The sequence below is a fragment of the Aquila chrysaetos genome, chromosome 19 (assembly GCF_900496995.4).
Source record: "Aquila chrysaetos chrysaetos chromosome 19, bAquChr1.4, whole genome shotgun sequence".
Taxonomy (NCBI): Eukaryota; Metazoa; Chordata; class Aves; order Accipitriformes; family Accipitridae; genus Aquila; species Aquila chrysaetos.
The window spans coordinates 19,978,575-20,000,048 of NC_044022.1; the positions used below are offsets into that span (position 1 = coordinate 19,978,575).

At 43.1% G+C, this 21,474-nt stretch overlaps 1 long non-coding RNA gene across 11 annotated transcripts; it reads left to right on the top strand.

Moving 5' to 3' along the window:
• Positions 1-128: 128 nt before the first annotated feature.
• On the top strand, positions 129-21,269 carry LOC115353339. 11 transcript variants are annotated; one of them, XR_005930880.1, is made up of 3 exons: positions 129-8,126; positions 8,578-9,020; positions 20,726-21,269. It is a non-coding gene; the product is annotated as an uncharacterized LOC115353339 (long non-coding RNA). The 11 variants fall into 11 exon arrangements; XR_003927564.2 differs by lacking the exon at positions 20,726-21,269 and having other exon boundaries at positions 129-8,122; positions 8,578-8,645; positions 8,961-13,172; XR_005930874.1 differs by lacking the exon at positions 20,726-21,269 and having other exon boundaries at positions 129-7,398; positions 8,071-8,126; positions 8,578-13,172.
• Positions 21,270-21,474: the final 205 nt, after the last annotated feature.

Below are 21,474 nucleotides of genomic sequence, written 5' to 3' on the forward strand. Positions count from 1 at the left end.
GCCCGCCGGCAGCGGGGGCTTCTGGGGCTTGTAGTTTTCCGAGAGAGTTCGCCGCGCTGCAGAGCGGTGGGCGGGGACTCGGTTTCCCGGCAGGCGCCGCGCCGCGCGGCCGCGGTGGGGAGAGGGAGGGGGGCGGGGGAGGAGGTGGTGGAGGCCGCCATGTTGATGGCGTGGGACGCTTTTAGCTCGGGAGGAGCGGCCGGGGAACCGGGTTAAGATGTCGGAAAAGGGAGAGGGTGGGGGTCAGGTGTTGGTTCAGGGGGCGGAAAGAGCTTGTGCGAGGAGGTGAGAGGGAAGGGGGAGGTTGAGGAGGCGCGGCGGGTTGTGAAGGGCCCCGAAGGACATCGCGTAGCGGCCCCCTCAGGGCCCGCCGGCTCTTGGTACAGCAGCGTCTCTGCGTGGCGGGAGCGAGGTGGGAGTCTGTTCCTGGGGCTCGCCCCCCTTTGCGGGCCGGAGGGGGGCCCTGCGGCCCGGCAGCGGGGCCCTGAGGCGGGCGGGCCGAGGCGGCGCGGGAGCGGGGCCCGCTGAGGTGGGTCTGTGGAAGGAGCTGGGGACGGGACGGACGCTGGAAAGGGGCTGCCCGTCGCGGTTGTGAGGGCAGGTTGGCAGGCGGCCGCGGGGCTTGTCGCGGCTGGGATGGGGCTAGGTGTGGAGGGGGAGGCTGCTGCGGGCGGCGGGAAGCCGGGGCGGCTCCGGCGGCCCCCGGGGTTGGGCCCGTTGCAGCCTCCGGGGAGGGGGGGCCCGTGCGGGGGCTGGAGCTGCAGAGGCGTTCGGCCTCTGCCTGGGATGAAGTACAGGCTGTGGTTTAGAGAGCAAGGCTGAGTTCTTGGCCTGGCCTTGGTGGGGCAGGCCCTCGGCAGGGAGCGGGCTGGGACGTACCCTTGTCACACGCCAGGTGACAGGCTGTGCTTGGGCTCTTTTAAGGGTTGTGGCTTCCGTGTGATGTCTTAACTGCACTAACGGTGTTTGGCTGTCATACATATGTGGCTTAGTGTGACCAGCAGGAGGAGCTTTGCTCCCTCCTAAAGGCAGCTGACCTTGGTATGTCCATAGGGACATGAACCAACGTTGAAAAAGCTCAGAGAATGGATGAGACGGTGTAAGACCTCTCAGCATGGTATGGGAGCAGCCAAGCTAATTTGCTTCCCTGTTTTTTTACCTGTTGCTTGCTGTCTAGTGGTGGCATGGCTTAGCCAGCTGACTAGGTGCTGTCTGAGTTTCAGCATACCCTATGGCTGGCGTCTAGGAGGTTGGCTAGATTTTGAGCATCAGGTTGTACACTTTCTTGTACTGAACATCATCCCTGCTTGTGCTAGTCTCTGTGTCAGGGAATGGGAAACGATTAAGTAAGTCTCTGTTAGGCTTAAGAGGACTGGAGTTCCCTGAAATAACGTGTGGAAGACCTTTAATCAAAACTGGGACAGAGGACACTCAAATGTTTGCATGGCTTGTGAAATAACACCATTTCTAGTTACAGCTGATTCCTGTGAAATAAAGTGCTTTATTACCTCAAGAAGATACTCCATTAAAAAGAGTTGTGAAGAGTTTCATGGGCTTGCTGGAAGTCTTGGCTAAAGTCCACTAGTGGTATAGTTCAGGAAAAAGGGGGTTACAAGTTTTTATTTCATACTTTGGCTCCTCCTGGAGGTAAGTACAATGCATTTGCTCAGGATATTGTCTCACAATAACTACATGGGTATAGTAGTCTGTTTACCCCTGGATGCACTTGAATGATGGAGGAAGGATGTCATGAAATGTTCTGTGACACAGTTACAAATCACTTAATCCGAACCTTGCAGCCTTTCAAGATTTGTTGATACTATGACAATGTGTGCCATCTTTCATCTCTTTAAATCCAGCTCGCTCCATTTAAAGAATCCATACCAGTTGCTTGCCTTCCCCATTCTCCTGTAAAATGTCTGGTGTCCTGGGACAGGAGGTGCTTCTTCCCACCCTCAGTTTTGCCATATTCATCACTGAAGAAAAAGAGTGGAGACATTATACTACTTTGTTGCTACTAAAACTTTTAGTAATAGTTGCATACATCTGAAAAATCTGGAATTGCAAGTACAGCCCCCTTTTTCTTTTCTACTTCTGATTCTTCTCTACACAAATACCTTTAGATTAGGTGTGCTGTGGGCACAAAAAAGGGACAGTGGCATGATGACTTCCGTCACAACGTTTACCCACAGTAGACTTTAAGCCTATGCTTGTGTCTGCAGCTGATGCCAAGTAATGATGGTAAGTGTTGCAGTGGGATAATTGGAGGGGAGCTTGCTTGTCTTTTCTATATCTGGCATAAAACACGTATGTGAAATCTTCATCCAGGATAAGTCTGCTGACCTAATGGCAGTATGCTTTGTTATTTACACTGGTTTAGAAACAATTGGTGTCATGTGCATTTGATTCCCTCTCTTTCTCCTTTCCCTCCTTGTTTCAGTGCTGCTGCTCGGGGGAGGAGACAAGGATGCATCCTGCTTTACAGAGAACTTTATTCACTGTTTTTACCATGTTTCGTTATCTGAAGATGTAGATGCTACTGGTGTCTCAGCTAAGAGTTGCTGTAGCATATTGAAATGTAGAAAAAAAGGAACTGACTTCAGAAACTTCAAAAACACACCCAAATGAATGCCTGATGCGAGAGACAAGTAAAATAGTTTTCCGTGAGTGTGTAGTTCACTTTCATCAGTTTGGGGGTGTCTGATACTTCTCAGTGTATGGGTCTTACTCATTGATCACAACTTGTCAGAGATGGTAATGACGAAACCTGTGTTACATGGCTCAAACTTGGATACTCTGTTCACCTGAAAGTGCTAATGTCCCTAACTCTTTTCTGACCCAGCAGGTCTTAATTGCAAGATCTGCAAGGAGCTTACAGTCCTGTTGCATAAATAAGTGTTGTGTCAGCACTTCATATGAAAAGACATAAGGTGATGATAGAATTGAAAGCCTGCCTTCAGCATTTCATAAATACGTGGGTGTATTCTGGTTTAATACTGTGAATGAAAACTTACTCCAGTGTCTATATGGTCCTGAGCCGATGAAGCTGTTATGTTTGAATATACTTGGACTACTATGCTGACATCCTACACTGCAGAAACTATGGGTTGTCTTTGTTACTAAAGTGATTTTGGTCACTGTGGACTCAGGTAAGTAACCACCCGGTGTCCTGAAAACCAAGAGAAGCAGTTGGGAGACCCTGCAGGAAGGATGCAGAAGATAAGGGTAAGTAGGAATGTGTGATGCCTTTGCTCAAAGAAGAAATGGCTTAATCTCAGTTTAATCTAAGTTCATAGGCAGAAACCTGGCTTCGTATCTCAGCTTTCATTCTGACAAGTTCTTCCTCGTAATGAAAACTTCAGGGATTTGGATGCTCTAAATTGAGCTTTCACTGGATAGTATACCAAAACCAGCTCTGCAGTTTGCATGAGAGATACATGAATTTATGAGATTAAGTGTACAAATATGGTATGTGTTAACATAATTTTTAAGGTGTCTGATGTTCTGCTGTCATGGGGTCAACATCCATGTCAGTGCAGCATGGAGAACTGGCAGGATGTTGGGATTCTCAGTTCTTGCAAATTAATTGTCAGGCCTTACATAATTCCTGTATGCAAATTAGTTGGATGAAAAGATTTTCATGTGCACTCAAACAGTATGGTTTCTAAGGGTGATTGATACGATCTATGCTAGTCTTGGCACGTAAGTTTAGTTTTGAAATCCCATTTTCTTAATTACCCAGCTATAAAACAGTTGTCCACAGTCTCCTTGGAGGAAGGAGGAGAGTTGAAGTGTCACTGACCAACTGCTTGCTTCAAAGCCTATGGGGGAAGGGTGTAAACTCTAACATCAAAGTTACTGCTTAGATTCTGGAGGCTGGAGAAGCTGCTATGAAGGTTTTTTGTTTGTAATTGTCTCCCATGAAGCTATTTCCCAAAGAGTTACTGGAGGTGCAAGGTGAAAGGTGAGAATGTGAATTCAGCTGGGTAGAATGGGTAAGTACTTCTATATTGTGTTATTGTTTCCAAGTATCTTAATGGTGACAATACAGAAAAATACATTGTGTTGTCTACTTTGTTCTTGAACAGGGAGAGCTTGGAAAAACAGGTAAGAGTGGAAGGCTTCTCTGTCTTTTTAAGTGTTCTCAATGAAATTTTGGGGAGGCGGCTGTTAAACCAGTTTCTGGAAGAACCTAGTATTCCTGTATAGCCAAAAAAGTTTGTAAAGCTTCTCTGGAAGTAATTCTAGTGACTAATTATAAAGTGTCAACTTTTTTTATCTTTCAGCACAAGAGGAGTTCTCTAAGAGCAGTCAAGAACCTCTTCAGGTAGCATGGACATGTTCTTCAACTGAAACATGGCAGCAGTTCAGTAGCACTTACACAACAGGAAAGGGTGTGCAGGCTACTGAAGTCACTGGCTTCCTAAGAACTGGTATCTGAAAGAAATCATTCTGGTAGAGAGAGAAACTTGGGTTTCTTCCACAACTTTTAACTCCCTTGAATTTGAATGAGAGCTCATCTAATACTGAAACAGGAGATTACTTTTATTGTAGATACTGGAGAAGGGCATTGGAATAGGGGACTTAAGTGCTAGTCAGGGCACTGTGACAGGCCTTGGAAGAAGAGCAGGTAGTTTGAGTACAAGCGACTCTAGTTGTGGGAAGCTCCCTTTTGGGAAGGCATACTAGCTGTGGGGGAAGCTTGCTAAGTGGAGACTTGGAAGTGCAGTATGTTCTGCTGCTGTTTCTTGGCTGCATATGGATCTCTCTCTTAAGGTGGGATGCCCTGAGATGACCACTGAAGACTACAGGGTTGTAGGCAGACCCCATTTCTCTTCAGAGCATCTGTGCAACTGTCCAGTTTAGAACCACCTAAATGGCTTCAGTTTTCATCAGACGAGTATTTCCTGATTAATAGCTTTGCTTGGTCCACCTAACTCCTGCAGAGCTATTTGGCTGAATGCAGCAGTGCTCTGAACGTAAGAAGCCTTCCCCACCTGTGGATTGCTGGAGACTGGAACACAAACATGACTCATACGGGCTCCAGGGCTGAGCGTAAATCCTTTGGTTGCTTGTGTTCTAGCTTTAGTATACACAACGGGTGCAAGTGAGTGCTTGTGCGTGGAACAAGAAAACACTTGGGCTGTGCTGGCTCATATGTACTTTGGTGTGCACTGCCCTCTTCAGCACAGAACTTGATAAAACCATGTATTGCATAAAGCAGGTGGGGATGGGTTATGCTAGGTGTGGACCTTGCGCAGTTGCCACTAATCCTTGGAAAGCACTTATTTATGTTGTGTGGTGGTAAACCCGAGTTGGTAACTGATACTGTTCAGCCGATGTGCAAGTCTGTGCCAGACAAGTAGTCCATGAGTTCACAAATCCTCAAGCGTACTCTTTTACTCCATTTAAAACAAAAAAAAAAAAAAAAAAAAGAGGGTTGCAGCAGGGAATTTTTTTAAAGGGTCACATAAACTCTACTGAAATTAAAAGCCCACTAAAAATATCTTTGTGGAAGTAATACATTTTGGGAAATGACGAGTGCTGTGTCAAAGGCAACGTGAGGCTTTAGTTAATGGCAATCTTCCAACACTCTTGTCCCAGTTTTTGTTGTGAGGTTCATAGGGGAAGAGTGTTGGACACAGGGAGAGTGTGAAAGCTGTAACCACAGGTAAAAGTTGAATTTTAGCAACTGGAATTTAGTGTCAAATTATGCACCATTTTCTAAGGAATTCCTGCAACTAAATTGATAACGCCGGAGTCCCTGATCACGCATGCTAGTGTTCTCAGGTTCTCCAGCTATTTGGATGCAGTGGTGCAAAATTATATGTTGTTTCCTATATGATTCACCTTAAAATGCAAGCTTTGGCAGCGTGAGTACCTAAACAGTATTACAGTCAGCATTCCTTTATGCACACAAACAATTTCCTTTTGGGTAAGTAACACTGCACTGTGAAAAAGCACACAACTCCAGGGAGAGCATCATTTGATAGTGTCTCCTGTGCCAGAATTCCCTGGGTTTGCTCCTCTTCCTCGCCTTGGATTCTGCTGTTTACCCAAACTTTAAGCCTTTCTGTACATTATCGCTGGTTGGCTCTCTTCCACCATCTGATTGTTTTTTACCATTTCTCTGCAAATACATCTTCCTGGAAAACGGGTACCAACAGTAAGTATCTCTGGTTCCTGGCCAAGTTTCCACTCACATGGTTTCACTTGCTCTGTCAAGTTATTTACATGCAGTGTTCTAAGGATGTAATTTAGCGGACTGCTAGTAAGCAGCTAACCTTTATGTCTTGGCCCCAGTCCACATAGGTCAGGTTTACACAAGCCTGCTTCCTCACGATGAGTTCGGTGGCTACTCTTACAGCCCTTGGTTTCCTGTTGCATGACTTTATGAAAAAGATAGTGTTAGGCTGCTCTCTGAGCCTTGAGAAAGGACATGCTAGGATTGCTCACTTTACCTACTGAGTTGCATGAGCCAGAATCTCTTCTGAATCTTGTTCTTCTGCATACACAAGACCTAAGGCTGTCAAGGTGAGAAGGTTACGTTTTTCGTGTCTTAATAGGTCTGATGTGCCACAATAGAGGAGAGGGTTTTCAAAACCAGCATAGAGGTGTGAAGCTCCATATTTAAGCTGCCTAGCTCAAAGTACAGTCTTATTCTCAGGTTCTGGATTTCTGCATATCAGAGTTGTTTTGTATCCAGTGGAGCTGCCTTGGGCATGCATTTGCAGGAGTCGCGTTACCTGAGCTCCCTGCTTTGAGCTTTCAGAAAATACAGTTGCACGGTGCAGAGCCTGTGGTTGCATTGCTGGTTGAAGGAGTTCAGTGTTGTCTTTTGCCCGTTGCCTCCCTGTGCCACAGTACACCATTCCCTTTCATGTGAACACAGCTATCTGAAAGGGCACGGTGAGCTATCAGTGTCTTAATCAGGGTGTTGACGCACCCTCCCTGCCCTGTGTATGCTTTTCAGTGACTCAGTGACTTCATTGAAGCAGAGAAGGTTTGCAGTTGTGCAGCTTTCTAAAACCTGGATCAGATTAGTGATACGGTTTAGAGAATTTGCAACATAGCACTAAAAATAGGTGGCCAGGTGCACAGTAGAAGTCAGAAGTTCTTGGGCTTGTTCCTGAAGTCTCTGTCTCGTTAAATCATGCCTCTAAGGATGCGTTTGACTTTGGGGGGGGAGGAGCCACAGCAGCAGGGTGTCCATTGTGCATGTGGATGCTTTTGTTAACCATGTTTTTCTGCTTTAGGTCTCATGACCCAGTCAAATGTTTCACTGTGTGTAGCCTTCTGACCAGGCAGCGGGAGCTTGAGAAACCCTGATGTCTGTAAGCAGCACTCGTGATTGCTAGATGCAGTCCAGACAAATGCCAGTGGGAGAGGAGAGCAAGAGTAAGATGCGGACCAGTTTTCCCTTAAGTTTGGGTTTTTTTGACTGTTACAGAGAGTACCAATGTGTTCTCTTATGCTGGAACTAATTTCTTACATTTAGGGAGTATTTACCCCTGCACACATTGCCAAATATCCCTTTTACATTTAATGGCAGAGTAGGTCTGCAAAAAAGAGAATTGGGTACTAAAATGTTTCACATACAGTAGACAAAAAGCCTAGTCTCAGTTTTCCACATCAACGTTTTTGCAGTGCTCCTGATATGAGTCAAGTCAGCTTCACTACTGTGAACTCTTGCAATGCAAATATGATTTACTGCCTCCATTCTGATAATGGCGAATGTTGTCTGATGGGGACAATGTGGTGGCAGCTGCTTCAGAGTGATGTGCAGTGGCTTCGCTGTACTTGCTCCGCTTTAGCGAATGTCAGCTAAAATAGTAATTGCGTCCCCTAAGATTTAGATTACTGCTGCTGATAACCTTTGTGGAAAAACAAATGAGGGGAAATAGAGGCAGATGCAATCCTCACATGAATTGACAGAAGGGTGTTGCACAGCCAAGTGAGTACTACGTCTCACCGGGAATGAAGGGCAGTCATGCTTTACTAGCTCATGTCAGTGAGGTCCACTTAGCCTCCTGCAAATTCCTGCCCACTGAAAGCTCTTCTCATCTGCAGGGTAGATTGTGACTGGAGCAACCGCTGTTGCAGTGCTGCCTCCTGGAAACAAGTGGGTGAGGAAAGAGAGTTTCTTTTAGTAGGTCCACTGAAAATAAATGAATTTGCTTACTCTTCATGATGAATAATTAAATATATTTAATTTATACAATAATAATTTATAAATATATTTAAATTGTAAATATATTTATAAATACATACCTGGAAATATAGGCATATATGTATATAAAATGTATATATTTAAATATATACATTATTGTATATATTAATGAATATATTAATGATTCATAAACTCACAGTTTATAAATAAATTAATAAGCTGGGGAATCTCAGAAAAATAGAGGAGCTCTGTGTTGCCAACAGACTCCTGGGATGGAGTAGCTGTTCCCTCTTGAGAACAGATCAAACGTGACAGTCTGCTCCCCAACAAATACAGCTTGTGTGAATCATCTTGTTTTGTTAAAGTTTCTAATCATGTCTGTCTTTTAAACTCTCATCCTTGAGAAGGTTATTTGTCTGTGGATTAACCTTGTCATGAGTACTGAGGCATGTGACATGCTTGGCCGTGGAAGCAGGTATGTGTGGGGTCTCTCACAAGTTTCTGTCAACACTTAAGTGTTGCGGCTCTCCGGAATGGATAACGTTGCTGCCATTCATTCTGAGTGGCGTTGCAGCCTTGTTCACATGGGTTTGACGGTATCTCAGATATCCTAGCCTTTCGCTATAGTCAGTTCTCTGTAATCTGAAGGTAAATTTAGGTGCAAATCATGACAGCCAAGATGCTGGGTTTGGAATATGCCTGCCTCCCTGTAATACTCAGTCGTGCTCTCTGGTATGGGTGGATCTGCCGCTTGGGTACAGTTGATTTACCAGTCTTACTTCTCCCAAAGGAAGTGTGCACGCTGAATTTTCCCTGTGCTGTGGTAGTGCTTTACGTGCACAAGCTCCAGGTAATGTTCACCTCTGTGGGATGCAAAGGGATGGCTCTCTCAGTCTTCCCTGAATTTACTGCTCAGTGTTCAGTGACGTAGCAGGGAATGCAAGGCACTATTTTGCTCCTGTCCACCACCCACAAATGCCGTTTGGTTTTGGTGACCCTTTTGTTTCTGGCTAACACATAGGTGTTAAGGGAGGTTTTGTACCAACACACAGGTTTTCCAAACTTTGGGGTTTTTCCTTCTCTGTAGTATCTCCCTGTCACCTGTACATAGTACATCGCAGTCAGTGATCCATCTGTAGGTTATGCCCTGATGTGTGTGAGCAGTCCTGGGATAATTCCCCACTTGTTCAGCTGCGTGGAGCTGGTGATTCCGGTTGCTGCAGGATTCTAGCCATTGCATGCCATCATCATAAAGAAGAAAAAAGAAAGCTTAGAGGAAAGAGCCCTTCATTTCTTCTTGTCTATTGGCATGTCCTGAACGGCTCCAGAGCTGGTGCAGGGGTCTGATCAGATGCTGCCCTCCCTCCATCCCCTGACCTGGGTGGTGGGACAGCAGCACCCTGTGGTGGAGGAGGTGAGGGGACACCAGTCTCAAGAGGTGCTGTCTTCTACCTTTGTCACTTACTGTCCATGTGGCTTCTATGTCCCCCTTCCTGAAGCTCATTCCCATTCTTGTTTGAAAACAGCTGCTCTAATATGACCCTTCAGCACAAGTAGTCTTTAGATACAGGAGGCCAGGATGTGTCTTGGTGTGCCATCGGATGAACTTTTTTCAAGTCCTTATGTAGTTTGTAACAAAGGGGACATTAATGTGGGCAAGGTCCAAGAAATACCTTTGTAGAGTCTTGTGTGTGACTTCTGCTAAATTTGATAAAGTCTTCTCTTTAGTGGCACCATGATCAGATATTCTTGCATGGCCCTATCGTGGTGGTCTTGCATTAGGGTTTTGAAATGCTCTGCTAAGTAAGAAGGCCCTGGTGAGCTCACAATGTGAAGGTGGCTCTACGCTTTTTTCAAGGGTCCTTCAGAGCAGGTGTTGGTGGGAAGAACACGTTTGACCCTTTTCCATTTTTTTTTAAGTAGATGTTTCAGCTTCAGAGAATCCTTACATATTCTGTGTTACTTACAATCAATTACATTTCTCCATTTAATACAAATATGACCAGTTTTATGCAAAGGCATATAAATGACATTTCTTAGTAGGCATTTCTTCCATGTTTTATATTACAGCTGCATGTATCCACATTAGATAAGTCAGGAATATTTGAATAACAGATGCTAAATTGGGTCATAAACCACAAGAGTCACTGAGCTCAGACTTCAGAGGAACTGGATCCTCTCCTGGTACATTCACTGGGCAAATAATTTATACCTCAGGATCATCTTTTGCACTGGAGGACATCTGTGTGAATATTTGGCTGCTGCTACTCCAGCATCTCTTACCTCTGGGACAAATTCTTTCTTCTGGTTCCCATTGAATCTTGGGGCGGTGGTTGGGGAAGAGATCTAATAACACTTTAAAGGTATGTGGAAGGTGCTCTCCATGTGCTGAGTTTCATATTTTTAACCTTTACATTTTAAAAATTTGAAGTAGCACCTTCCATTTCCTAAACTGATGACACCTGAAGATAAATAGATCTCTACAGCTAATTGCCTCCAATACATCAAAGACAGAAGTGCCATTTTGCAGATACCCAGTGAAGATGCAGAAGCATGGTATTGCTGGGAACCGACCAATCACCACTAAAATACAATAGTGCCACAACTTGTCAGCAGGCTGAGCAAACCCAGCCCTTCTTATAATGTTGTGCCTACAGTGTTCTGTCTAAAAACTATTAGCCCTTGGAAAGCTAGTTGACAATATTTTAAAGAGGAGAATCAAATACTTAACGGTACCTCTATAGGGTTCTCCCCATTTTAATGCACTCATAAATGTAGCCAAATACCACTCCCACTTAATAAAGATTGTATTGGAAGGCAGCTGTAGATAAAATGTAACTTCTTGAACCAGTTTTAATTACTCATCTGTTTTCAGAGCCAGTTTGTGGCATCAGTGGATATGTTCATATTTCTAAGTCCAAGACATAAAACGGCTTTGTGTTATTTCTTTAGAGAACAGCAAAAAATCATAAAAGGAGCCCTGATTTTCAAAACGGGAACATTAGATTTGCATTTTATTTTAAATAAAATGAATGCATGCGTGTGCTTATACAGTCAATGTTCAGGCAGGGTTTGTGGTTGACTAGCCCATCTGTTGTGCCTAGAGAGCAGCGAAGAGAACGCAGATTGTGTTAGCAGTCATAAATCCCTGTCTTTGTATCTTGTCCCCCATCGCAGACTCTCCTAGGGATGTGGCTGCAAGTTTCAACCTGGGAAGGGCAGAGTTCCCCCATTGCAGACCCCCTGGCACCTGTAGTGCTAACGGGCAGAGAGGGTCGCGGTCCCTCTGTCTCCCCGGCTCCCCACCGCTCGGGTCGCACCTCTGAAGTCTTCGGTGCAGCCAAATACTACGTGGTGCTGCAAAATGCACGTCAGAGGTGTTGATCTCTGCTAGCTTTGAAATGAGAGAGGCTGCTCTAGCTGCTAGTCCACTGTACTTGTGGGTCTCTGCCAGCAGAGGGTGGCTCTAAGACCGTTTATACATTGCTTTAACGTTTAAACACTTTACAGGCTGAATATTGAGCCTGATGACCTTAGGGCTTCCTTTATTTCCTAATACTCCATTTATCTTTAGTTAGTAATTGTAAGAAATTAAGATTTTCATTTGGGCTTTTCCTCACTGTTTATTTTGCTTTGGCATTATTCTTCCAGATGAGAATAGCCAAACATAATTAAATTTAGGAAGACAGGTTTGAGATAATGTTGCTATTGATTGGGACCTACGTCAGTCTAGGACCAAAGCATTTGAAATAAATAACTCTGTGAATAAGTTGTCAGCGTTCTAGTGTTTAATAGGGTTTGAAACCTAAGACATTAGTAGTGAATGGAATTCATCTGGCCAAGCTTCAGACACCTAACAGATGCCCAGTCTGTGCTTAGGCTTTCCTTACACTCCGTGGAGAGGACTGCACACATCCCAAGGTTGATTTCTATACCTCTTAACCTGATTTAGGAATCGGTTTACAGAACACAAGCTAGCAGGAGCCTGATCCCAAACAACGTTTGCGCATGTATAATTATTCTCATGTGGAGTCCCACCATGTGCGACAGTTAATGACTAGACAGTTAATTATGTGAGTAACTATTATGCAGGAATGGGCTCAATTCTCGTGCTTGTGTTACAGGGAGACTAATTTGTCTCTTGAGGTGTCTGTTCCTTTCTGTTGGCTACAGAGGGAGCAGAGGTTAGACTAGCTCAAAGTTAGAGTTCTAACCTACACATCTACCTGAGATACATCTCACCCACGGTGTCTACAGGCTGGTGTTACTAATATTGGGTAATACTCTGCCTCATCTTTAAAAGCCTGTAGACACTTAATAGATTTTATGGATCTGATTTCACATCCAATGGCATAAAGTGCAACAGTTACTTCTGTAATTAGTAGATAGTCATTAACTTCTCTGAAATCAGTGGAATTCCACATGGGACCAATTGCACATGTATAAGTAGTTCAGGCTGTTGTCGACTGGAGATCTGTTAGGAAGCTGTACATGATAAAAGGTAGTAGTAAGTGATGATGGAAAATTTATCATGTTCTAATATATAGTGATTTATATTCTCTGTTAGATGGTCTGTTGAGAATTCTCCTGCACGTATTTAAGTAGTTTTAAAAGGTTTAAATAAAAATTCCTGTCAGTGATTTCAGTTTATTTACTGCTCAGAACCTATGTTTTCAAAACAGAACTCCTATCTAAAGTTCTTTAATTTAAAAAAAAAAAAAAAATGAGTATACCAGCAGTCTTCATTTTGAACTGTTTGGAAGTATAGCACAGGTGAGGCCTTAGTATCTACCAGGGTGGGTAACATTCCTCTCTGCAGAAATAGAGCAACCCAGTGACCAACTCAAGCAAAAGATGGAAGAGGCATCTTCCATAATGGCTACAATCAGCAGATAACCTCTGGCTTTCCCTTCCACAAAACACAGGCAATACCAAACACACGAGTGGGATTTGCATCCTCCTCTTCTGCAGGGATCAAGCCTTTTGAACCAGTTTCCAAAAACACGTTCACGGTGCAAGAACGGTATTTGGTGTATTTGAATACAGAGAAATGCCACAAGAATGATTAAGGGATTAGAGGAACAGGGTCGGGAGGATAAGACAAGGTTGTTGCAGACACGGGGGTGTATTCATGACACCAGCATGCGCTGTGGCTCTTCTGGAATGGTTTCCAGTCTACACCAGAGCGTATAGAGCTTTCTGCAGGATTTAGTGTGCCCAGCACTTGTGCTCTGCTTGAGGTTAATATGGAAAATCTTGTCTGTGATTCCTTGCTGTAATGACCTGTTAGTATACATACGGGCTTTCAAGTTATGGAAGTGACCCATGATTTATGAAACAGCCTCTTCCTGTTTGCAATGATGCAGTGAAATACTGAGTCATCTCTAACCCTTTAGCCTTCCGTGCACAGGCTTGTTGTTGCTTGCTACCTGTCCCCTAGGATTTGGATTGCTGGTACTGGACAACAGTTTTTACTTGAACTAGTCTCAATTTTATCAGTTTTGGATTAATTACTGCCTTTTCCCAGAGAAAAGGTTTGAGCTACATCACTATTAATCTGAATTATAATAAATTGCTAAAAAATTAGCTGTGTGTAGTTTAGGTTAAATTAATGAATTCTTGGTTTTGGGGATTAGTTACTTGCATTCACTGCAAGCTCTAGCTTTTGATTCCCTAAAGTGAGGTTAAATTACATCAGTGATTTAGCCCTTAACCTTTTGTCCTGGTTTTGGCTGGGATAGAGTTAATTTTCTCTCTAGTAGCTGGTATAGTGTTATGTCTTGGATTCAGTATGAGAAGAATGTTGATAACACACTGATAGTTTTAGTTGTTGCTAAGAGTGTTTAGACTAAGTCAAGGATTTTCCAGCTTCTCATGCCCAGCCAGCGAGAAGGCTGGAGGGGCACAAGAAGTTGGGAGGGGATGCAGCTGGGACAGCTCACACAAACTCGCCAAAGGGGTATCCCATACCATGTGATATCATGCCCAGTATATAAACTGGGGGGAGTTGGCCTGGGAGGGGAGGAATTGCTGCTTGGGAACTAACTGGGCATCAGTCAGTGAGTGGTGAGCAATTGCATTGTGCATCACTTGTATATTCCAATCCTTTTGTTATTGCTGTTGTCATTTTATTATTATCATTATTAGTTTCTTCCTTTCTGTTCTATTAAACTGTTCTTATCTCAACCCACGAGTTTTACCTTTTTCCTTCCAATTCTCTCCCCCATCCCACTGGGTGGGGTGGAGTGGGTGAATGGCTGTGTGGTGCTTAGTTGCTGGCTGGGGTTAAACCATGACACCTTTTCACAAAGCAGGCAAACTCTGCTTTGCTTTTGTTTTTCCATATGATGACCATCTATACAGATCAGTGTGGGAAGGTCATCCTCTATTATCATCTTGATAAGAATGGTTTTTTGCTTTGTTAAACAGAGCCGAGCTTTAAAGAACGTATGTCCTAAAACTGTATTGCAGGTCTGTAGTTATCAAGACCGAATTAATTCACGTCTGTGATGCTATATCCATTGATGCCCTTACTCTTACAATCTAGTTCAATTCTTAACATGGTTTTGGTTCCATCTACTAAAATGAATACTTTCATTTTTTGTGTAGTAACAAAACCCTGTCATCCAAAAGTCTATTTGCCAATGAAAACCTGCCTCACAGATCACAGTCCCCTATAAAGATCTTTTCTGCCATCTACACAGACCCTTCTGGTTTTGTAGGACTTGCAGTGATTTGTTTGTGTACCCTAACTCTATGCCTTGAGTGTGACATGACAGTAAACACTCCTGTCCCCAGCTTGTCCAGCATCTTGTAGGCAGCCTCCCACTTGGCATACTGACTTGTAGCGGTTTCTTCCCCAACAAGGAGACTGGTTTTTGTTACATGCCAAGGCACCTAACTCTCCTCCCATAGCATAATGAGCCCAGGGGCTCAAGAAGTTCTGGATTCAGCTGGAAGGTAGATAATTGCAATGCTCTGCCGGATTGTATTTCACTGCCTTTTGGAGCAAGCCCCTAACGCCATTGAAATCTCAGCAGTATGACATCTGACCCTTCAAGGGCTGAATGGAGTAGGTGTCTGAAAACAGAACATAAATTACTTCATCAAGTTCTTACAGTTGGATATTTTATCCTTTCTCTACAGAATATAGCAGGGGCTTAGGTAAAGAAGGTTGGATGCTCTTTCTTATTCAGGGTGACTTAGTTTAGTTTAGCTTTGACTCTGAAAACATAGCATCTGGCTGAAAAGCTGCATATTCAGCAGCTACACAGTCTGATGGGTGTGCTAACAAATAGCTAGAGACCGCAGAGCTATGTTGTTGTTAATTCCTTTCTGCCAGTGAGACATTCCTGTTCATCTCTTGGACAGTATCATAAGTCACTTATTGGTCTTGCCTATCGCTGGACCCAGCTGATAGAGTGTGAACTGGTGCGTAATCTATATATGCCAGTTGTATAGCCATCATGCCTTCCTAGAACCAAGTCTTTTTTAGGTATTATCCCACAGAGAAGGAAAGAAGATAGAGTAAGCTAAACGAGGTAAAAGAGCCAACAATTTTCCAGATTTGAAATGCAGTGCCTTTGGATATTGACAATTTACAGTTGTTTTGTTAAGGCACGGAATTTGCAAAAGCTTTTACAAGGAAAATACGGATGATGGTTTTTCTTGTGGAATCTTTTAATGGCTATGCTCAGCTTTCCCAGTGGGATCTTACTTTCTTAGAGCAGAGATTTGTCACCACTTACTTGATTTGGATAAACTTTCTGCCAAAATCAACAAGGAAGGAATTGACAGGACAGACTTTAGTAAGGGGGAAATTGTGACATGTTTGAAGAGAATGCACACCCGGAGGAGGGGCTACTTCTGTTTCAAAAAGCAGCTTCTTATCGGCAAAACAAGCTCTACTCTTTCCTGCAGATGTCTTGTCTCTGCCTTGCAGCAGTGCTAAGAAGATGTTTTGTCTTGCAAGAAGCCAAGGGAAAGAGATTTACTATAGTAAGAGCATCTATGCTTATGCTATTTAAACTCCAGTCATTCTGTTGAGTTGAACTAAGACAAGCATTAAAACCAGCTGGGACTGTAATGATTTGAAGTCTTTGCAGTTATTACAGGGTCCATTTTTCTACTGAATCAACACATGCTGCAGCTTCTATGACAAAGAAAGCAAGTACATATTGGTACAACAGCACACAAAAATATAATTCATTGCCCTTCTGCTGACTGGTCATGGGTGGCTGGGACAGACTTGTCAGTCTTCCAAGACAAATCAATGGTGCAAAACCTGAGTGAATGAAAAATGCCATTTTTTTAATACACCAAGATCAATATTAAAGCAGAGGAGATGCTAAGCAGTGCACAGAGCCACTGTATCTTTCAGAAATCTAACGGAACACAAGTAGCCAGGAGTCCAAGAACTGGCTTAAAGCAGGGATGATGCCACTTCTCCTCACTCTTCCCTGAAACACTACAACCAAAATTAATAGTGCATCATTTCTTCCCAAGCCTGAATATTCACTCACACACAAAGAGAAGAACATGGGAAGCTTTTTAAAAGCCCCTTGATAACTGGAACAAGAAAACTTTAATTGTTTAGCTATGAGTGGCGTGTCCTCTTATAAAATGCCAAACAGCCTTGTGTTTTTTAGGTCAAAAGCCAACAAGATGAGCTATGAGCTCTTATTACTTCTTCTGATCCTTCACAGTAAAAATCTGGAGTGCTTTAAAAATGCTGAGAATGTGACAGTGATTGACAAGAAAAGAAGGCATGTAAGGAGACGTTGTGCTGAAGAAATTTTAATTTTTATTAAACAAAATTGATACTGATATAGGTCTTGCATTTGCAATCTCAGCCAGAAGTTAGGGCTAACTTTTCTCAGCCAAGACCCTTACACACTCTGCCTTTCACCCTTATGGAAGAACACCTAATTTGGTAAAATCCCAGAGTGACTAAGGAGAGAGATCCTAAGAAATTAAACAGCTGCCTGAACTTGTTAACTTTTTCTCGTGAAAGCGTGTCTTATTTTTAGTGTGTGTGCAGTGCATGTGTAAGGCTGCTTCCATCATTTTTGTTACTGGATCCGTGCGCTAGTGGATCCCCAAGCATATGGGTTTGGTTCCAGTTAGGTGTGGGCATGCGACCACATTTCCACTGAATTATTAAGTATCTATGGTATGGAGTTCATACAAGTTTTGTAACAGCTGGTAGCTGATGTCTGATCTGACATAAAGTGACAATAGCAAAGAGAGACAGTAGCTGTAATCGCATTAAGTGTGTCAGTACAAAATTAACAAAACTTTTAAAGAAATTTTAACTGACAGCATGAGTTAAAGCTGGATCTGCATCTTGGATAGTGGGTTAGAGCATATCTGGTCTGATACTAAGGACCCTAATGTTGTATTTATTGTGTCGTTAAGCCACAGTCAGAGAGGAGGAGGGTGAACTGTATCTTTTATAGTTACTAAAAATGGAAAGCACTCTGTCACTGGTATGTTCTTCTCAGTGAAACAGCCAGTGCTATTTGAAAACTGCTGTTGGAGATGATTCAACCATCATCTACCTACATGTTAAATCTTCAAAAAGATTCTGCATTATTGCATAGTGATGGCAAAGAACAACATCAAACTGCTAACGTAGTAGCAGGGAGATTTAAAGAAGATGTGGCATAGGCATTTGTATAACTGTACTTTGTTGAGCTGAGCACGGGTACAATTCTTGTCTGCTTGGATCATTTAACCGGCCTAAGACCACTACATATCCTTAATGTTCAACAGCCACCTATGCCCAGTAACGACAAGGTCTTCCAGTAACATGTTAACTATGTCAATGAACTATTAGCTTAAATTAGCTGGGTTTTTCTGGTTAAAAGAAAACTAGACCTTCATTAAATTCTAAGATAAGGGTAAAAAAAAGAATTTTTTCTTTCATTATGTAATCTGGTAATCTGCCATGTTAACTTGGTGACTGGATAATTTGAATCCGCTAATTTATTGACTTAACTGAAATTGCAGCCTAAATCATATAAAATATAGAGCGTTGCTTTGTTTTTAATCCGTTTGGTGAAACTGTAAGTAAATTACGTAAGTAATGTGCTTTGTGACATTCATGTTTGTGCACTCACCCTTTTTATGCAACCCATACATGGGACACAAGATGTTTTTATTTCATCAGACCACAAACTGGGTTGCAATCTCTGAAGGCATACAGAAGCTCTGCTGTGAAATCACCAGCCTCTTGCATCTGTCTCCAAAGCGACTAGCTACACCCCTCACATTACCCAGTCTTTAACATCCCCAATAAAAAAAAATAAAAAAAAAATAGTTAGTTATCTATCTTGCAATACTGAAAATGTAGCTGTTTATAAATATGCTTATGTGCTATGGATTTGCTAGCATGCCTTCATTCACCTGCATAAGTCAACACAAGACACACAATTGCGGGATATAATCACCTATAATGAACACCTACTGTCTGTGAGGCTGGAAACAAGGCAAAGTAGGCAATTATGTAGAGCACCTAACTGACTGCTGCAGGCCAGAACAGCCATGGCCATTGGGCCTCCTTTTTCAGCCTACAGGGGTAGTACCTGTTTTGCTCATTTTCACTGCGTATCCTGTTCCCTGGAACATGATACGTAATAAAACAGACAGGGTGTTGTTTGGCACCACGGAGGAAGGCTGCCTCTGTCTTGTCTTGGATGCTGCAGCCATGGTTGGACCCGTAGGAGGGAACGAGATGCCCTTCTTTGGTGCAGTTAAACACGATGAGTTGGGTGAACCATTTTAAGAACAGGACAGGACAGAGAGAAGCATTTGAAAGGACCTGCCCTACAAGGAGTTAATTTAGAAACTTTCTGTTTCTGTTCTGCCTCACTTGAAGCGTTCTCTATTTTTTTTTTTTAAAGTATTCCTTTACGTTTTAACAAAATCTGATTTCTGAAGTTAAGAGCTTTGTGTTTTGGGACATTTGTTTCACGGGAAAACTGGAGGTAGGTCCACCTTGAAGATCTGCTGACTCTACCAGAGTGCTAATATCATTATATATGTTTATTACTTCCAAAATGAAGAGGTGCCTGCCTTTAGATGTCTTGCAGGATTATAATGTGAATTCCTTAGTTAATTGCCAAAACTGGTGTTCCCCTGCCCTATGCTTGGTGTATTGATTTGCACACTTAGAAGGCAAGAGTAAATTGCAGAACACAGTGATTTGAATTTAAACCCATTGCTAAACTTTGGCCTGGAAGCATCAAGTTGCTGTCCTGATCATTCACATTTACACAAGCTGAGTACAGAGGTAACGAGCAATATAAGGGCAAGGCAAAGAGGAGAAAGACTCATGAAGTACCTCAGCAGAGCTAACTTGTTGGGCTATATTAATCAGTCTGATTTTTGCCCTTTTAAATGCCTGTGGTTTTACAGTTTGCAATGTGGGGCCCTTTATAACAGATGCAGAGCTTGATATTTGCTGCCCCTCTACTTATTTATGTGCTAGTGTGTAATTTTTGCAGTGTTTCACATCGTGTGAGTGAAACAAATAAATAGGTACGTATCTACTTCCTTATTCCTGTGACAGAAGCAGCAAGGGAGGAAAGGGCAAAAGGAGAAACCAGAATTTCTGCTAACAGGAAGAAAAAGAAGACAGAGAGAATCTAAAAAGATTTAATTTAAGCAGCCTACTAATGTTCCTGCTTACTGCCAAGTTCTGCTACAGTTCGCCTGCTCATCAGTATGTATATATTCTGGTTATCTGCCGTATTAACTTGGTGACTGGATAATTTGAATCTGCTAATTTATTGACTTAACTGAAATTGCAGCCTAAATCATATAAAATATAGAGCATATATATATATGGATTATTGACGGTTGGTTTTATTATGGGGCTAAATTATGGCTCCTTTCACAGCACTGAAGTAGTTCATTAGACACAGAAATACATAACTTTCACCCTTTGTCTAAATATGTTTAAAATTATGCCAAGCTACCCAAACACAGTTTTGCCTCATATAAAGCCAACTCAAAGCAAGAACTGATCAAGAGCAGGCTAGTAACCTGTCCCAATTCCTATCTCACTTGGCACATCTCCAAATGCTGATTCTCACAGTCTATCCCAATTTACCAGCTGCTCCCAATGTACAGAGAACAGTTTGTTAATTCATTACGGATTGTTTATGATTGACAATATTTACTGGAAGTACTTTTTGGACAAACACAGTGCTGCAAACAGACAGCGGTATTAGGCAGCTGTACGTTCCTACAGCATGCAGATAAAGTGTAGTTGGAGTTTTTTCCCTCCTGGCAACTCAAGCAAATGGATTGTAAAAGCACTTGGGAATTAGCCCAGGACTTTTGTGATGGTCTTGTAGAATAACGTTGTGAGTACTTCTTAAAACATTCCCACTTTGGTTAGCCAGTGAATTGTTTTACTGTGGTGTCTATGGAGTCCTTAAAAGATTACACTTCAGTTCGGCATTACTGGGGCTTAGCTGGAGAGGCGAGGGCTTTAGGCACTGCCAGTATGTGAAGAAGTCATCGTGCTTCTATCACTTTGTCTTGCAGCCTTGGAGAGCGGGCTGTCAGGCACAGATCTGCTGCAGGGCCCCTCTTCCAAGGCCATATTCTCTGTCCCCTCCGTGTCGCCCATACCAACGTGCCACTGTTGCTCTGATGTGATGAGCGGGGTCTACTCAGACCACGGATGAAGGCAGTGCTGGTTCACCTGGCCCTTGTGCAGGAGCCCTCAGGCAGGGTCTGCAGGGGTGCCATGGCCTCACACGCCCCATCCCACCCACCCTCCAGGCATTTTCCACCTTCTCAAGACCTTTGTAGCACAGCCAAGGTGCTTTCCTCTTCATATATTGACATAATTACTCTGCTACAACCAAAATCAGATGGTTTTTCCAAGAACTGTGGATGGTGGCATGTGTACACAACTATGAAGCTTTGGGGATCCTCTGGAGATGGATGCAGGCACGGCATTCCAGCTTGGAAGTCCTCAAGAGCAGCATAAAAGATATATAATCATGTCCTTCTGCTCATTTTGGCCCTGTGTAAGATGAAGCTATGTGTCATATGCTTAATATTAAATGGACTAAACAGGTCACTTGGTTTCTCTTTAATTCTTTTAATCTTCTTACAAGATACAAAATAGGCTTAAGTCAAAAACTGTTCCTTAATGTAAAGGGTTGAGGGGGATGGTTGCTCGCTTGGCCGTTTTTTGATCATGACAGCTGTCCCCTAGAAAGATTGGCTTTGGAGAGCACTGATACTACTCTACCGAGCAGGTTTATGCCTCCTTACTCAATATC